General features: G+C 42.5%; 1 protein-coding gene across 2 annotated transcripts in view; it reads right to left on the bottom strand.

Annotated features, from left to right (window-relative positions):
- LOC143941152 (phospholipid-transporting ATPase ID-like) overlaps positions 1 to 18668 on the bottom strand; it is a 176982-nt gene that overhangs the window by 139600 nt on the left and 18714 nt on the right. The window contains exon 1 of one of the 2 annotated variants that reach the window (XM_077463178.1): positions 7573 to 7778. The exons of the other annotated variant lie outside the window; for it this stretch is intronic. The gene's annotated coding sequence lies outside the window, so the exon portion shown is untranslated. Of the gene's footprint in view, positions 1 to 7572; positions 7779 to 18668 lie in introns of those variants that run through there. 2 annotated transcript variants of the gene reach the window in all.

Raw genomic sequence — 18668 nt, 5'->3', positions numbered from 1 at the left:
CCTGAGGTTGGGCGATCTATAACATCTACATTGGACGACCTACAACATCTACATTGGGCGATCTACAACATCTACATTGGGCGATCTACAACATCTACATTGGGCGATCTACAACATCTACATTGGACCATCTACAACATCTACATTGGGCGACCTACAACATCTACATTGGACCATCTACAACATCTACATTGGACGATCTACAACATCTACATTGGACCATCTACAACATCTACATTGGGCGACCTACAACATCTACATTGGACCATCTACAACATCTACATTGGGCGATCTACAACATCTACATTGGATGACCTACAACATCTACATTGGGCGATCTACAACATCTACATTGGACGACCTACAACATCTACATTGGGCGATCTACAACATCTACATTGGGCGATCTACAACATCTACATTGGGCGATCTACAACATCTACATTGGACCATCTACAACATCTACATTGGGCGACCTACAACATCTACATTGGACCATCTACAACATCTACATTGGACGATCTACAACATCTACATGGGACCATCTACAACATCTACATTGGGCGACCTACAACATCTACATTGGACGATCTACAACATCTACATTGGATGACCTACAACATCTACATTGGGCGATCTACAACATCTACATTGGGCGATCTACAACATCTACATTGGGCGATCTACAACATCTACATTGGACCATCTACAACATCTACATTGGGCGACCTACAACATCTACATTGGACCATCTACAACATCTACATTGGACGATCTACAACATCTACATTGGACCATCTACAACATCTACATTGGGCGACCTACAACATCTACATTGGACCATCTACAACATCTACATTGGGCGATCTACAACATCTACATTGGACCATCTACAACATCTACATTGGGCGATCTACAACATCTACATTGGATGACCTACAACATCTACATTGGGCGATCTACAACATCTACATTGGGCGATCTACAACATCTACATTGGGCGATCTACAACATCTACATTGGACCATCTACAACATCTACATTGGGCGACCTACAACATCTACATTGGACCATCTACAACATCTACATTGGACGATCTACAACATCTACATTGGACCATCTACAACATCTACATTGGGCGACCTACAACATCTACATTGGACCATCTACAACATCTACATTGGGCGATCTACAACATCTACATTGGACCATCTACAACATCTACATTGGGCGATCTACAACATCTACATTGGACCATCTACAACATCTACATTGGGCGATCTACAACATCTACATTGGACCATCTACAACATCTACATTGGGCGACCTACAACATCTACATTGGACCATCTACAACATCTACATTGGACGATCTACAACATCTACATGGGACCATCTACAACATCTACATTGGGCGACCTACAACATCTACATTGGACGATCTACAACATCTACATTGGATGACCTACAACATCTACATTGGGCGATCTACAACATCTACATTGGGCGATCTACAACATCTACATTGGGCGATCTACAACATCTACATTGGACCATCTACAACATCTACATTGGGCGACCTACAACATCTACATTGGACCATCTACAACATCTACATTGGACGATCTACAACATCTACATTGGACCATCTACAACATCTACATTGGGCGACCTACAACATCTACATTGGACCATCTACAACATCTACATTGGGCGATCTACAACATCTACATTGGACCATCTACAACATCTACATTGGGCGATCTACAACATCTACATTGGATGACCTACAACATCTACATTGGGCGATCTACAACATCTACATTGGGCGATCTACAACATCTACATTGGGCGATCTACAACATCTACATTGGACCATCTACAACATCTACATTGGGCGACCTACAACATCTACATTGGACCATCTACAACATCTACATTGGACGATCTACAACATCTACATTGGACCATCTACAACATCTACATTGGGCGACCTACAACATCTACATTGGACCATCTACAACATCTACATTGGGCGATCTACAACATCTACATTGGACCATCTACAACATCTACATTGGGCGATCTACAACATCTACATTGGACCATCTACAACATCTACATTGGGCGATCTACAACATCTACATTGGACCATCTACAACATCTACATTGGACCATCTACAACATCTACATTGGGCGACCTACAACATCTACATTGGACCATCTACAACATCTACATTGGGCGACCTACAACATCTACATTGGACCATCTACAACATCTACATTGGACCATCTACAACATCTACATTGGGCGACCTACAACATCTACATTGGACCATCTACAACATCTACATTGGACCATCTACAACATCTACATTGGGCGACCTACAACATCTACATTGGACCATCTACAACATCTACATTGGACCATCTACAACATCTACTGTACATTGGGCGATCTACAACATCTACATTGGGCGATCTACATCGGGGCAATCTTCAACATCTACATTGGACAATCTACAACTCCATTGGATGATCTACAACATCTGCATTGGGCAATCTACAACATCTGCATTGAGCAATCTACATTTGCATTGGGCGATCTACAACATTCGACAACATCTGCATTGGGCGATCTACATTTGCATTGGGCGATCTTCAACATTTGACAACATCTGCATTGAGCGATCTACAACATTGGCATTGGGTAATCTACAACATCAGCATCTGTCAAAAGATACAGGATCAGCATAACATTCCAGAAAATCTCCTATTAAGGACTCTGCTGCAGGCTGGGGCTTTCCTCAGTCTCCACCCCCCCTCCCCCCCCCTCCAGTCATCAGACTGCAGTATTGTAACTTTGTAGCAAGTTACAAGGTGAAAGGCTCCAACAGGGGCTGATCTGTGTCAGACATTTGTAAGCACAGCCAAGAACTGCACAAACACCAGTGTTTAAATAGTTGTGTCACCTCTGAGTCCAGGAAGTAGACCTAGTTGCACATTGCATACATAATATATAGTATATCTACATTATGTTATGCAATATGAGTATATCAGCGCTCACTTTTTTGAATTCAATATAGAAAGGACATTAGTGAATTTCTGGCGGTGTTTGTTCTTCTCTACATTTAAACAATGAGTCACGGAGGGCTCGGCCAGAGGGGAAGTGTTCTTATTAAAAAGAGAGAGAGAAACCAGAAGAAACAAATTACCGCAAATGTCATCATCTGACACTGAAGAGAACCTGTAATGGGGGCAACACTGCTGGTTACCACCACCAAGAGCCTTTCCCTAAATACACAGCTGATGTGGCTTTTATATTCCACCATGCATTGCTGTTCCGTATTACCGTAATAAGATTGCCTGTCATGGACTCCCCTTCTGTCTGTCTGAAATCCAATCCATAACCAGATAGAGAGTAAGAAGCACAGTGCACAAGTACTGTGCTGCACTATTAGACTAGAAATCTGATGAACTCTAGATATAGATATAGATATATTTTTTTTACATATATTTACAGCGTGTGTATGTGTGTATATATATATAATGACAAAATATATTTACAAATTATACGCAATTTTTTTTGTTAAGTCTACATTTGCCAGTTTATAATTCTATATTTTTTATACACATATTTATATATATTTAGAGTGTGTGTGTTTATATACAGTATATATACAAAATATATTTACAAATTATACGCTGATTTTTTTTTTTTTTTTAAGTCTACATTTAACAGTTTACATTCCTATATTTTTAAGATTTTTTTTACACATATTTATATATTTATATATATTTACAGTGTGTGTGTATATATATATTATATATATATATATATATATATATATATATATGTATACAAATTATAAAATTATACGCAATTTTTTTTTTAAAAGTCTACATTTACCAATTTATAATCCAATGTTTTGTATTGCTAAAAAAATAAAAAAAATAAAAAAGCAGCACCGTGCGTTGTGGCATACGCAAGAACGCGCACATTCGCAAAAGGAGCAGAGGTGCCATGAACAATCAGTGGGCACTGCGCCGGCGCGTCTGCAAAAGGGTAGCACAATTTTGTGCATTGCAGGATAGCACTCAATTTTGTGCACATTCCCACAATGCAAAATTGTAAATGTAGCCTTATGCCCTGTACACACGGTTGGACATTCCGACCACAAAATCCATCTGATTTTTTCCGCTTCGGATTTTCAACGGATTTTGTCCGAAACTTGTCTTGCATATACAGGGTCACACAAAGTTGTCAGAAAATCCGATCGTTCGGAACGAGGTGATGTACAAAACGTACGATGGGACTACGTAGAAGCCAGTAGCCAATAGCTTTTGTCCCCAAATTTATTCTGAGCATGCGTGGCACTAAGTGCGTCGGAATTCTATACACACGATCGGAAAAAGTCTGATCGGATTTTGTTGTCGGAAAATTTTAGGTCCTGCTCTCAATTTTTTTCAGTCGGAAATTCCGACGGAAAAAGCCCGCTAGAGCCCACACACGATCGGATTTTCCGACAACATAATCCGATCTGACTTTTCCCATCAGAAATTCCGACCGTGTGTGCAAGGCATAAGGCTGCCCATACATTATACACATTTTATTGTACAATTTTCCTTTAGATTTACCAAAACCGTATAATATGAGATCAAACCTAAACTCTTTTCAATTTGTATGTAATCAGGCAGGCACTTGCACTACATAGTTGAAGATGAATCTAAAGGAAATCAAAGAAGAAAAGCTTAAAAGCTGATATGTCCTCCCTTTCTTGTGTGCCTCCAAGGACAGGAAGTGAAGGAAAAACTCCACAATGGGACACAAAAAGGAAAAAAAAATAGACAGACAGCCATTGTAACCCTTCCCTATTTTCTAATTGTGATACACATACATACACCTGCCTGTGTGTGTAATCTGATCTCTCCTCTTGCTCTAGCTATTCATAACACGGCAATCAATTAGCGCACACCAACCCATTACTGTGAATGGTGAATATGAAAAATTCCTAAGCGATATTGAAGGAAGAGAGATCAGGTAGGAAAGACCAAGAGTCGCAGTTCAGGAAACTTACTTTATTTGCTCGTTCAAAGAGACAAATTCTCATTGGGGGCTCGTCCGGGATGAATGAGCAAATAAAGTACGTTTTCTGTGCTGCAGTTTCCAATGCTTTTGTTTGGTGGCTCTCTGGAGCACACTAGGTCGCATGCCTAGGCATTCCTAATTAAGCCATGTGATGCTAACCACCCTTACAAACTACTAATTATATATACAAAATATATATATATATATATATATATATATATATATATATATATGTATTGAATTTATTGGCGTATAACACTTTTTCACCTTGAAAATCGGGTGCAAATAGTGCATGCGTGTTATACGCCAATACTTAAATTTTAGCTATCTACAAGGGGACGAGCGCCATCCGATTACATACAATGAGAATCTCCTGTTTACTTGGCGGCCTCTGTAATAGGAAGTACTTCATATTCCCATCGCACACGTTCCTGTATGTGCTCTCAGATTTGGGTGCTGTAGCAACAACCAGCTGGATACTGGTTAAAGTCACAGTGAAGATATTTGCCAGCACACCATGGAACGACACAAGTAGCGTCCAAACGGGTGATTTATTGCATGATCACAACACAAAGATAGTGCAACATTTTGGAGCCGCGCAGGGCCCCTTCGTCAGGCATGTGAGGAAGGGGCCCTGCGCTGCTCCAAAACGTTGCACTATCTTTGTGTTGTGATCATGCAATAAATCACCCGTTTGGACGCTACTTGTGTCGTTCCATGGTGTGCTGGCAAATATCTTCACTCTGTAATAGGAAGTCCCGTCTCCTGGGCCACCATTGGACCACTGTTCTGTCTATCATAGGAGATTCTCACTGTATGTAATCTGTCGGCGCTCGTCCCGACCCCCTTCCTGCCCCCTCTAGGCTGCAGATGGGCATCAATCAGACTGCACTGATGGCAATGGTGAGGCTGCTGCATTGAAGGCAATGGTGATGCTGCTGCATTGATGGCAATGGTGAGGCTGCTGCATTTTAGGCAATGGTGAGGCTGCTGCATTTTAGGCAATTGTGAGGCTGCTGCATTGAGGGCAATGGCGAGGCTGCTGCATTGATGGCAATGGTGAGGCTGCTGCATTGATGGCAATGGTGAGGCTGCTGCATTGAGGGCAATGGTGAGGCTGCTACAATAATGGCAATGGTGAGGCTGCTGCATTGATGGCAATGGTGAGGCTGCTACAATAATGGCAATAGTGAGGCTGATGCACTGATGGCAATGGTGAGGCTGCTGCATTGATTGATTGCAATGGTGAGGCTGCTGCATTAAGGGCAATGGTGAGGCTGCTGCACTGATGGCAATGGTGAGGCTGCTGCATTGATTGCAATGGTGAGGCTGCTGCATTAAGGGCAATGGTGAGGCTGCTGCATTGATGGCAGTGGTGAGGCTGCTGCATTGATTGCAATGGTGAGGCTGCTGCATTAAGGGCAATGGTGAGGCTGCTGCATTAAGGGCAATGGTGAGGCTGCTGCATTAAGGGCAGTGGTGAGGCTGCTGCATTAAGGGCAATGGTGAGACTGCTGCATTAAGGCCAATGGTGAGGCTGCTGCATTGATGGCAACGGTGAGGCTGCATTGATGTGGACTGGTGAAGCTGCATTAATGGCATTTGCGAGGCTGCGAATGGGCACAGAACCTTCTTTTGCTTTGAAGTTCCTTATTAAAAATGTAAGTTTTTTCCCCGAAACAATGAATGTGCATATTATACGCCGATAAATACGGTGTATATACATAGAGATACCAGTATATATATATATATCTATATATATAGATATATATATATATTATTATTTTTTTATGTTTTTAATGAAGATTGGTATTTAAATATCAATACTCTGCTGGTGTCAGAAATCTTCCAGAAGGTTGAATAATTTCAGTGTAATGTGTAAATAGAATGATCCCTTTCCTCATGTCTCATCACACAAGTCAGCTGTTACACGGAACTCTGATAAACATACACACGACAGACACGGGAAGAACACCCCTCCATATCACCAAATCACAACATTATAACAAAATAAAAAATAAAAACATTTCGCAACATTGTCATGGCAATCAAACTTTCATACGAAGTTGGTCTTGGCCACTGATGGTTTTTTATCGGACACTCTGATGAGCGACCTTTGCACGAACGTTCGAATGAAAATCTAACTGTGTATGGCCAACATTAATGATGAGCAAACCAATCAGAACTGGGGGTCAGCGAATGTATTGTTTCGTTTTGATTCGCGTGCACGGATTTGCAAGTAATGAAATAATTCATGGAGGGTGATCGTAGATTGCGCGGTTGCTGGTGACGATTGGGTTGTGCGGCGTTGCGTGCATGGCTATTGCATTGGCAACCATGGTGAGGACTGGGATAAAAGACATATGTGTAATAAGTGTGTCCCACCACATGTGTGTCCCGTGTACCCTCCCTCCGGAATGTCCTGTCACCCCCTCCCAGCCCGGACCCCCCCCCCCCAGCAGTATGGTGGGGACACGTCTCACCAATCTCTTCCTTCCTCCTCCTGGGTGTCAGGCTGGTGTCTCCTGTCCATGTCCTGAGAGCTCTGGGTCCCTGGCTGGGCTCAGCTTCCTGAGGACAGTCAGTGTGAATGGCTGGGTCTGCTCTCAGCCTCTGATTACAACTCTGAGGAAGTTACAACACTCCACTCCGTCCTCCCACTCCGGGAGCAGCCCCAGGAATCCTCCACCACAGCAACCAGGACTGTCTGTGATCACCAGCATGTCCCCAACACAGTCCTTTATGTCTGACCCTCCCTGCTCCTCCCCTCCACCCCTCATACAAAACATCATTCCAGGACTTCATTTACAATGCATCTCTCCCTCTGTACCTTTTATACAATGTATCCTTCCTCCTGCACCTTTTATACAATGTATCTCTCCTCCTGCACCTTTTATGCAATGTATCCTTCCTCCTGCACCTTTTATACAATGTATCCTTCCTCTTGTACCTTTTATACAATGTATCCTTCCTCTTGTACCTTTTATACAATGTATCCTTCCTCCTGCACCTTTTATACAATGTATCCTTCCTCCTGCACCTTTTATACAATGTATCCTTCCTCTTGTACCTTTCATACAATGTATGCTTCCTCCTGCACCTTTTATACAATGTATCCTTCCTCTTGTACCTTTTATACAATGTATCCTTCCTCTTGTACCTTTTATACAATGTATCCTTCCTCCTGCACCTTTTATACAATGTATCCTTCCTCCTGCACCTTTTATACAATGTATCCTTCCTCTTGTACCTTTCATACAATGTATCTCTCCTCTTGTACCTTTTATACAATGTATCCTTCCTCCTGCACCTTTTATACAATGTATCCTTCCTCCTGCACCTTTTATACAATGTATCTCTCCTCCTGCACCTTTTATGCAATGTATCCTTCCTCCTGCACCTTTTATACAATGTATCTCTCCTCCTGCACCTTTTATACAATGTATCCTTCCTCTTGTACCTTTTATACAATGTATCCTTCCTCTTGTACCTTTTATACAATGTATCCTTCCTCCTGCACCTTTTATACAATGTATCCTTCCTCCTGCACCTTTTATACAATGTATCCTTCCTCTTGTACCTTTCATACAATGTATGCTTCCTCCTGCACCTTTTATACAATGTATCTCTCCTCCTGCACCTTTTATACAATGTATCCTTCCTCTTGTACCTTTTATACAATGTATCCTTCCTCTTGTACCTTTTATACAATGTATCCTTCCTCCTGCACCTTTTATACAATGTATCCTTCCTCCTGCACCTTTTATACAATGTATCCTTCCTCTTGTACCTTTTATACAATGTATGCTTCCTCTTGTACCTTTTATACAATGTATCCTTCCTCTTGTACCTTTTATACAATGTATCTCTCCTCTTGTACCTTTTATACAATGTATCCTTCCTCCTGCACCTTTTATGCAATGTATCCTTCCTCTTGTACCTTTTATACAATGTATCCTTCCTCTTGTACCTTTTATACAATGTATCTCTCCTCTTGTACCTTTTATACAATGTATCCTTCCTCCTGCACCTTTTATACAATATATCCTTCCTCCTGCACCTTTTATACAATGTATCTCTCCTCCTGCACCTTTTATACAATGCATCTCTCCCTCTGTACCTTTTATACAATGCATCTCTCCTCCTGTACCTTTTATACAATGTATCCTTCCTCCTGCACCTTTTATACAATGTATCCTTCCTCCTGCACCTTTTATACAATGCATCTCTCCCTCTGTACCTTTTATACAATGTATCTCTCCTCCTGTACCTTTTATACAATGTATCCTTCCTCCTGCACCTTTTATACAATGTATCTCTCCTCCTGTACCTTTTATGCAATGTATCCTTCCTCTTGTACCTTTCATACAATGTATGCTTCCTCCTGCACCTTTTATGCAATGTATCCTTCCTCCTGCACCTTTTATACAATGTATCTCTCCTCCTGCACCTTTTATACAATGTATCCTTCCTCCTGTACCTTTTATGCAATGTATCCTTCCTCTTGTACCTTTTATACAATGTATCCTTCCTCCTGCACCTTTTATACAATGTATCTCTCCTCCTGTACCTCTCATACAATGTGCCCTTCCTCCTGCACCTTTTATGCAATGTATCCTTCCTCCTGTACCTTTTATGCAATGTATCCTTCCTCTTGTACCTTTCATACAATGTATGCTTCCTCCTGCACCTTTTATGCAATGTATCCTTCCTCCTGCACCTTTTATACAATGTATCCTTCCTCCTGTACCTTTTATGCAATGTATCCTTCCTCTTGTACCTTTCATACAATGTATCCTTCCTCTTGTACCTTTCATACAATGTATCCTTCCTCTTGTACCTTTTATACAATGTATCCTTCCTCCTGCACCTTTTATACAATGTATCCTTCCTCCTGCACCTTTTATACAATGTATCTCTCCTCCTGTACCTCTCATACAATGTGCCCTTCCTCCTGCACCTTTTATGCAATGTATCCTTCCTCTTGTACCTTTCATACAATGTATCCTTCCTCTTGTACCTTTTATACAATGTATCCTTCCTCCTGCACCTTTTATACAATGTATCTCTCCTCTTGTACCTTTTATACAATGTATCTCTCCTCTTGTACCTTTTATACAATGTATCCTTCCTCCTGCACCTTTTATACAATGTATCCTTCCTCCTGCACCTTTTATACAATGCATCTCTCCCTCTGTACCTTTTATACAATGTATCCTTCCTCCTGCACCTTTTATACAATGTATCCTTCCTCCTGCACCTTTTATACAATGCATCTCTCCCTCTGTACCTTTTATACAATGTATCTCTCCTCCTGTACCTTTTATACAATGTATCCTTCCTCCTGCACCTTTTATACAATGTATCTCTCCTCCTGTACCTTTTATGCAATGTATCCTTCCTCTTGTACCTTTCATACAATGTATGCTTCCTCCTGCACCTTTTATGCAATGTATCCTTCCTCCTGCACCTTTTATACAATGTATCTCTCCTCCTGCACCTTTTATACAATGTATCCTTCCTCCTGTACCTTTTATGCAATGTATCCTTCCTCTTGTACCTTTTATACAATGTATCCTTCCTCCTGCACCTTTTATACAATGTATCTCTCCTCCTGTACCTCTCATACAATGTGCCCTTCCTCCTGCACCTTTTATGCAATGTATCCTTCCTCCTGTACCTTTTATGCAATGTATCCTTCCTCTTGTACCTTTCATACAATGTATGCTTCCTCCTGCACCTTTTATGCAATGTATCCTTCCTCCTGCACCTTTTATACAATGTATCCTTCCTCCTGTACCTTTTATGCAATGTATCCTTCCTCTTGTACCTTTCATACAATGTATCCTTCCTCTTGTACCTTTCATACAATGTATCCTTCCTCTTGTACCTTTTATACAATGTATCCTTCCTCCTGCACCTTTTATACAATGTATCCTTCCTCCTGCACCTTTTATACAATGTATCTCTCCTCCTGTACCTCTCATACAATGTGCCCTTCCTCCTGCACCTTTTATGCAATGTATCCTTCCTCTTGTACCTTTTATACAATGTATCCTTCCTCCTGCACCTTTTATACAATGTATCTCTCCTCTTGTACCTTTTATACAATGTATCTCTCCTCTTGTACCTTTTATACAATGTATCCTTCCTCCTGCACCTTTTATACAATGTATCCTTCCTCCTGCACCTTTTATACAATGTATCCTTCCTCCTGCACCTTTTATACAATGTATCCTTCCTCCTGTACCTTTTATGCAATGTATCCTTCCTCTTGTACCTTTTATACAATGTATCCTTCCTCCTGCACCTTTTATACAATGTATCTCTCCTCCTGTACCTCTCATACAATGTGCCCTTCCTCCTGCACCTTTTATGCAATGTATCCTTCCTCCTGTACCTTTTATGCAATGTATCCTTCCTCTTGTACCTTTCATACAATGTATGCTTCCTCCTGCACCTTTTATGCAATGTATCCTTCCTCCTGCACCTTTTATACAATGTATCCTTCCTCCTGTACCTTTTATGCAATGTATCCTTCCTCTTGTACCTTTCATACAATGTATCCTTCCTCTTGTACCTTTCATACAATGTATCCTTCCTCTTGTACCTTTTATACAATGTATCCTTCCTCCTGCACCTTTTATACAATGTATCCTTCCTCCTGCACCTTTTATACAATGTATCTCTCCTCCTGTACCTCTCATACAATGTGCCCTTCCTCCTGCACCTTTTATGCAATGTATCCTTCCTCTTGTACCTTTTATACAATGTATCCTTCCTCCTGCACCTTTTATACAATGTATCTCTCCTCTTGTACCTTTTATACAATGTATCTCTCCTCTTGTACCTTTTATACAATGTATCCTTCCTCCTGCACCTTTTATACAATGTATCCTTCCTCCTGCACCTTTTATACAATGTATCTCTCCTCCTGCACCTTTTATACAATGTATCCTTCCTCCTGTACCTTTTATGCAATGTATCCTTCCTCTTGTACCTTTCATACAATGTATGCTTCCTCCTGAACCTTTTATGCAATGTATCCTTCCTCTTGTACCTTTTATACAATGTATCTCTCCTCCTGCACCTTTTATACAATGTATCCTTCCTCCTGCACCTTTTATACAATGTATCCTTCCTCCTGCACCTTTAATACAATGCATCTCTCCCTCTGTACCTTTTATACAATGTATCCTTCCTGTACATTTTATACAATGTATCCTTCCTCCTGCACCTTTTATACAATGCATCTCTCCCTCTGTACCTTTTATACAATGTATCCTTCCTGTACATTTTATACAATGTATCCTTCCTCCTGCACCTTTTATACAATGTATCCTTCCTCCTGCACCTTTTGTACAATGCATCTCTCCCTCTGTACCTTTTATACAATGTATCTCTCCTCCTGTACATTTTATACAATGTATCCTTCCCCCTGTACCTCTCATACAGTGTATCTCTCCTCCTGTACTTTTTATACAGTGTATCTCTCCTCCTCTACTTTTTATACAATGTATCTCTCCCCCCATATCTCTCATACAATGTATCGCATCCCTTTTAGTTTATTTCAGATCCCCATTGTGTGGTCACCATGGATGTATTTGGTGAGGAGCCCATTAGAGACTTACATCAAGACCTTGTTCTGGTCAATCCCTCTCGCTGGGGACCTTCCTAGTAGAAGTCATTGACATTGAGGTGACAATTGTGTACACAGTGTCTGGTGTCTGGGACTGGTGGTGTGTCCCTGTGAAGTGCTCTCTTCCTGCGGGTGGGACACACTCCAAGTTACTATGTGATAATTGGGAGCTCATTACATTATTATTATTATTCAGGATTTATATAGCGCCAACAGTTTGCGCAGCGCTTTACAATATGAGGGCAGACAGTACACTTACAATACAAATCAATACAGGAGGGATCAGAGGGCCCTGCTCATTAGAGCTTACAATCTAGAATTACATGTGATGTCATTGTGGACAGGAGGTGTACAGAGGGGTCCTGGATCAGTGTTGGGGTCCTGATGAATGATTAATAGTCCTCTACTTCATGGCAGGAATGGTCAGATCTAGGACACCGTATTGTGTCTGGAAGGTTCAGGTCTATGACACTGTATATTAAATACTCTATATTATACTGCATATTATATACACTGTATCTGGAGAAGTCAGATCTATGGCACTGTATATACAGTATCTCACAAAAGTAAGTACACCCCTCACATTTTTGTAAATATTTTATTCTATCTTTTCATGTGACAACACTGAAGAAATGACACTTGTCTACAATGTAAAGTAGTGAGTGTACAGCTTGTATAACAGTGTAAATTTGCTGTCCCCTCAAAATAACTCAACATACAGCCATTAATGTCTAAACCGCTGGCAACAAAAGTGAGTACACCCCTAATGGAAAATGTCCAAATTGGGTGGAAAAGTGTCAATATTTTGTGTGGCCACCATTATTTTCCAGCACTGCCTTAACCCTCTCGGGCATGGAGGTCACCAGAGCTTCACAGGTTGTCTCTGGAGTCCTCTTCCCCTCCTCCATGATGACATCACAGAGCTGGTGGATGTTGGAGACCTTGTGCTCCTCCACCTTCCATTTGAGGATGCCCCACAGATGCTCAATAGAGTTTGGGTCTGGAGACATGCTTGGCCATTCCATTACCTTTATCCTCAGCTTCTTTAGCAAGGCAGTGGTGGTCTTGGAGGTGTGTTTGGGGTCGTTATGTTGGAATACTGCCCTGCGGCCCAGTCTTCGAAGGGAGGGGATCATGCTCTGCTTCAGTATGTCACAGTACATGTTGGCATTCAATGAACTCTCAATGAGCACTCATGCAGCCCCAGACCATGACACTCCCACCACCATGCTTGACTGTAGGCAAGACACACTTGTCTTTGTACTCCTCACCTGGTTGCCGCCACACACACTTCACACCATCTGAACCAAATAAGTTTATCTTTGTCTCATCAGACCACAGGACATGGTTCCAGTAATCCATATCCTTAGTCTGCTTGTCTTCAGCAAACTGTTTGCAGGCTTTCTTGTGCATCATCTTTAGAAGAGGCTTCCTTCTGGGACGACAGCCATGCAGACCAGTTTGATGCAGTGTGCGGCGTATGGTCTGAGCACTGACAGGCTGACCGCCCCACCCCTTCAACCTCTGCAGCAATGCTGGCAGCACTCATACTTCTATTTCCCAAAGACAACCTCTGGATATGATGCTGAGCACGTGTACTCAACTTCTTTGGTGGACCATGACGAGGCCTGTTCTGAGTGGAACCTGTCCTGTTAATCCGCTGTATGGTCTTGGCCACTGTGCTGCAGCTCAGTTTCAGGTCTTGGCAATCTTCTTATAGCCTAGGCCATCTTTATGTAGAACAACAATTCTTTGTTTCAGATCCTCAGAGAGTTCTTTGCCATGAGGGGCCATATTGAACTTCCAGTGACCAGTATGAGAGAGTGAGAGCGATAACACCAAATTTAACACACCTGAGACCCTGTAACACTAACGAGTCACATGACACCGGGGAGGCAAAATGGCTAATTGGGCCCAGTTTAGACATTTTCACTTAGGGGTGTACTCACTTTTGTTGCCAGAGGTTTAGACATTAAGGCCGCGTACACACGGGCGGACTGTTCGCCCAACTTTGTTCGTCAAACAGTTTGACAAACAGTCCGCTCAAAATTAGCATGAGCGGGCTTGACCACACACGATGAACAAACAGTCCGCTGAAACCGTGCGCGATGACGTGAACGGCACGTACGACGGGACTAGAAAAACGACGTCCTATACACTGCAATGCAACCTTCGGCGTGTAAATTCTTTCTGAGCATGCGCGAGACTTAGTTTGACGAACAAGCCTACACACGAGCGGACTGTCCGCTCAAACCAAGTTTCAGCGGACTGTCTAACGGGAATTCCGAAAAACTTTGTTCGTCAGACTGTCCGCTGAAACTGTCCGCTGAAGCCCACACATGAGCGGACTGTCCGCTGAAACACTGTACAGCGGACAAAGTTGAGCGAACAGTCCGCCCGTGTGTACGCGGCATAATGGCTGTGTGTTGAGTTATTATTTGAGGGGACAGCAAATTTACACTGTTATACAAGCTGTACACTCACTACTTTACATTGTAGACAAGTGTCATTTCTTCAGTGTTGTCACATGAAAAGATAGAAGAAAATATTTACAAAAATGTGACTTTTGTGAGATGCTGTACATCTATCCTTATACCCTGTATGTGAAATGTACACATCTATTAAACCATTGTATCTGGAATGTACAGATCTATGACACCATATATACAATGTATCTGGAATGGTGAGGTCTATGACACTATACATTGTATCTGGGAGATTTCATGTAGGATTACATGCATAGCTGGCCCTGGGAAGGAATGAGAATGCACACAGCAATGGGCTCTGGACAGCTTTTCGTGTCCATGTCTGCACTGTGACATTTTACGAAAAGTTTATTTGTATAAGGGAACAGTAAAGCACAGTCACATGCACCTCTGTACTAATTCCATCTACAGAGAACATCCAGAATGGTGGTAAATCCATTTAAAAGTAAATCAAGATGGCATCTGTATCCCATTGTGAAGATGCCCCCCTCACTTCCTGTCTCAATGCCATAACAGGAAGTGGAAAAAAATCCCTCCAAAGTGAGGGAAATCCCTGGTGTCCCCAATGCAACATTTCCCCTTTATTCCTGCTCTGGAGACAACCCACAATCCGCCATTCCTAACATACAGTATATATGCAATACAAAAAAATGTATTAGAAAAAAACAAGTCCATGTCTGGGGTTGCAGTCTTCCTAAACCCATATACTAGAAGACTTTCATTAGAAATATTTAATTTTAACAACCTTTATTCCATTTTCTGAGTCAGGTTGACATTCGTTTCCAACCACAGTGACGGAAACATTGGAAGGGGCAGGGTGGAAAATGTTTCTCCAATGAACAAATTTTCTAACAGTGTATGTGGTTTCTTGTTTGGTAAAGTCTATTTTTTTTTTATCCTCAAAAAATGTATTTCTAAAAACCAGCCATATGCAATGCAATTTTCAAATGAACGTTAAGATGAACATCAGCAGTACATTCGAAAAATTTGACGAATGTCATTCTAAGGCTGGGTTCACACTGCTGCGGGGGGAGATCCGGATGTGATTCGCACCGCAAATCACATCCGATCTCCGTAGCGATGCGAGTACAGCCATACAGATAGTATGGCTGAATTCGCATCGCTCCCGCAGCAAACTCGCACAGGACCCTTTTTTTGGTCCGCAACAGAATCGGATCGCATGGGGGTTCACACCATGCGATCCGATTCCTGTGCGAGTCGGCAGATCGCACTGCGATATGCGGACGGATCTGGGGGTGTCATTAACATATCATTGACACTCCCAGCCGTCCGCATAGGGCAGTGTGAACTGCCGGCGGGAGTAATGCGATGCGGGAAAACGCCGCGGATTCGCGGCGTTCCCGCATCGCAGCGGTGTGAACCCGGCCTATAGCAGTTGAAAATTTCCCTTTGCTTTTAACATTCGAGTGTGGACTGCTGGTTGGAAGCTGAACGGTGGAGGACCTGAGTGGAGAGTGTGAACAAGGTTTGCTTTTGACTGCTGGTAATTGCTGGGTTGCATTTTTAGGTTCTTTTTGAGGCTTTTCCTTGCAGCTTTTTAACACTTTTCTGTTACTTTATAAATGGCCTTTTTTTCTCTTTGCTTCCTTCAACCTACTAATTAAGGGGAGTGATTACTTGGCCACAGGAGCTTGAGGTCTATATAACGTTCTGTAGAACTCATTGTGAGCCTGCTTATCCTTGAGCTTGCTGGAACCTGTGCACCTGTGTATGGGGAGTGTGTACCTGTGTATTGTAAGTACATGAGCGCTGTGAGTGCACATGGGCTGTATTGAGTATTAGTGTAAGAAGGGGTGGACTGACAACTCATGGGGCCCCCGGGCAATAGGAGTTTATGGGCCACCTGGGCAATAGGAGTTTATAGGCCACCCAGGCAATAGGAGATTATGGGGCCCCCAGGCAATAGATTATGGGGTCACACAGTATATACACACACACACACACACACACACACTAAAAAGGTACTGGAGAGGCGGGGCAGCTATAATCTTGGGATTTTTAAAAAAACACAGATTTTTACATACTGTCCCTGGTTTTATTGTGGTTGCCAACCCTGAAGGGGCCCCTTAGTGGCATGGGGCCCTCGGCAGTGCCCGAGTGCCCAAATGGTCAGCCCGGCCCCTGAGTGTAAGGTAGTACCTCTGTATTGTGAGTAGTACTCACAATACACAAGTACTACGATCCAAACACACACACACTACTTAGACAACACTCAGGTACACACTTGTCTAAATAGTGTTTGTGGATCGTAGTACTTGTGTATTGTGTGTGTGTGCACGTGGGTCTGTGAGTGCCTGTGTAATGCCTTGCTGAGTGCCTGTGTATTGTCTCGTTGAGTACCTGTGTATTGCCTTGTTGAGTACCTGTGTATTGTCTCGTTGAGTACCTGTGTATTGTCTCGTTGAGTACCTGTGTATTGTTTCGTTGAGTACCTGTGTATTGTCTCGTTGAGTACCTGTGTATTGTCTCGTTGAGTACCTGTGTATTGTTTCGTTGAGTACCTGTGTATTGTCTCGTTGAGTACCTGTGTAGTGTCTCGTTGAGTACCTGTGTATTGTCTCGTTGAGTACCTGTGTATTGTCTCGTTGAGTACCTGTGTATTGTTTCGTTGAGTACCTGTGTATTGTCTCGTTGAGTACCTGTATATTGTCTCGTTGAGTACCTGTGTATTGTCTCGTTGAGTATTGTCTCGTTGAGTACCTGTGTATTGACTTGTTGAGTACCTGTGTAGTGTCTCGTTGAGTACCTGTGTAGTGTCTCGTTGAGTACCTGTGTATTGTCTTGTTGAGTACCTGTGTATTGTCTTGTTGAGTACCTGTGTAGTGCCTCATTGAGTACCTGTGTAGTGTCTCGTTGAGTACCTGTGTAGTGTCTCGTTGAGTACCTGTGTAGTGTCTCGTTGAGTACCTGTGTAGTGTCTCCTTGAGTACCTGTGTAGTGTCTCCTTGAGTACCTGTGTAGTGTCTCCTTGAGTACCTGTGTAGTGTCTCGTTGAGTACCTGTGTATTGTCTCGTTGAGTACCTGTGTATTGTCTCGTTGAGTACCTGTGTATTGTCTCGTTGAGTACCTGTGTAGTGTCTCGTTGAGTACCTGTGTAGTGTCTCGTTGAGTACCTGTGTATTGACTTGCTGAGTATTAGTGTCAGGAAGCTAGTTGTTAGGTAATTTGGACAGGGTATAATCCCCAATCCTCATTAAACTTAATAGGTACGATGCCCGGCGGGTGTGGAGAGGCAACTTGTTGTACATCTTGCGGCATGTATGCGTTCCTTGATCATCCGATCGAGGGTGAATACTGCTGAGCAAAATGTAAGCACATTGTTTCCCTGGAAGCCCAGGTTCTGAATCTGGGGAAGCAACTGTCAACATTGAGAAGACCCCCCCCATACTAAAGGAGAGTTGGGATCGTACCAGGCAGGTGCCGGCAGGGGCC

The sequence above is a fragment of the Lithobates pipiens genome, unplaced genomic scaffold, assembly GCF_037356315.1.
Source record: "Lithobates pipiens isolate NorthernLeopardFrog02 unplaced genomic scaffold, aLitPip1_a1.2 Scaffold_3, whole genome shotgun sequence".
NCBI classification, from domain to species: Eukaryota; Metazoa; Chordata; class Amphibia; order Anura; family Ranidae; genus Lithobates; species Lithobates pipiens.
This window is presented reverse-complemented; position numbering and strand designations above follow the sequence as displayed.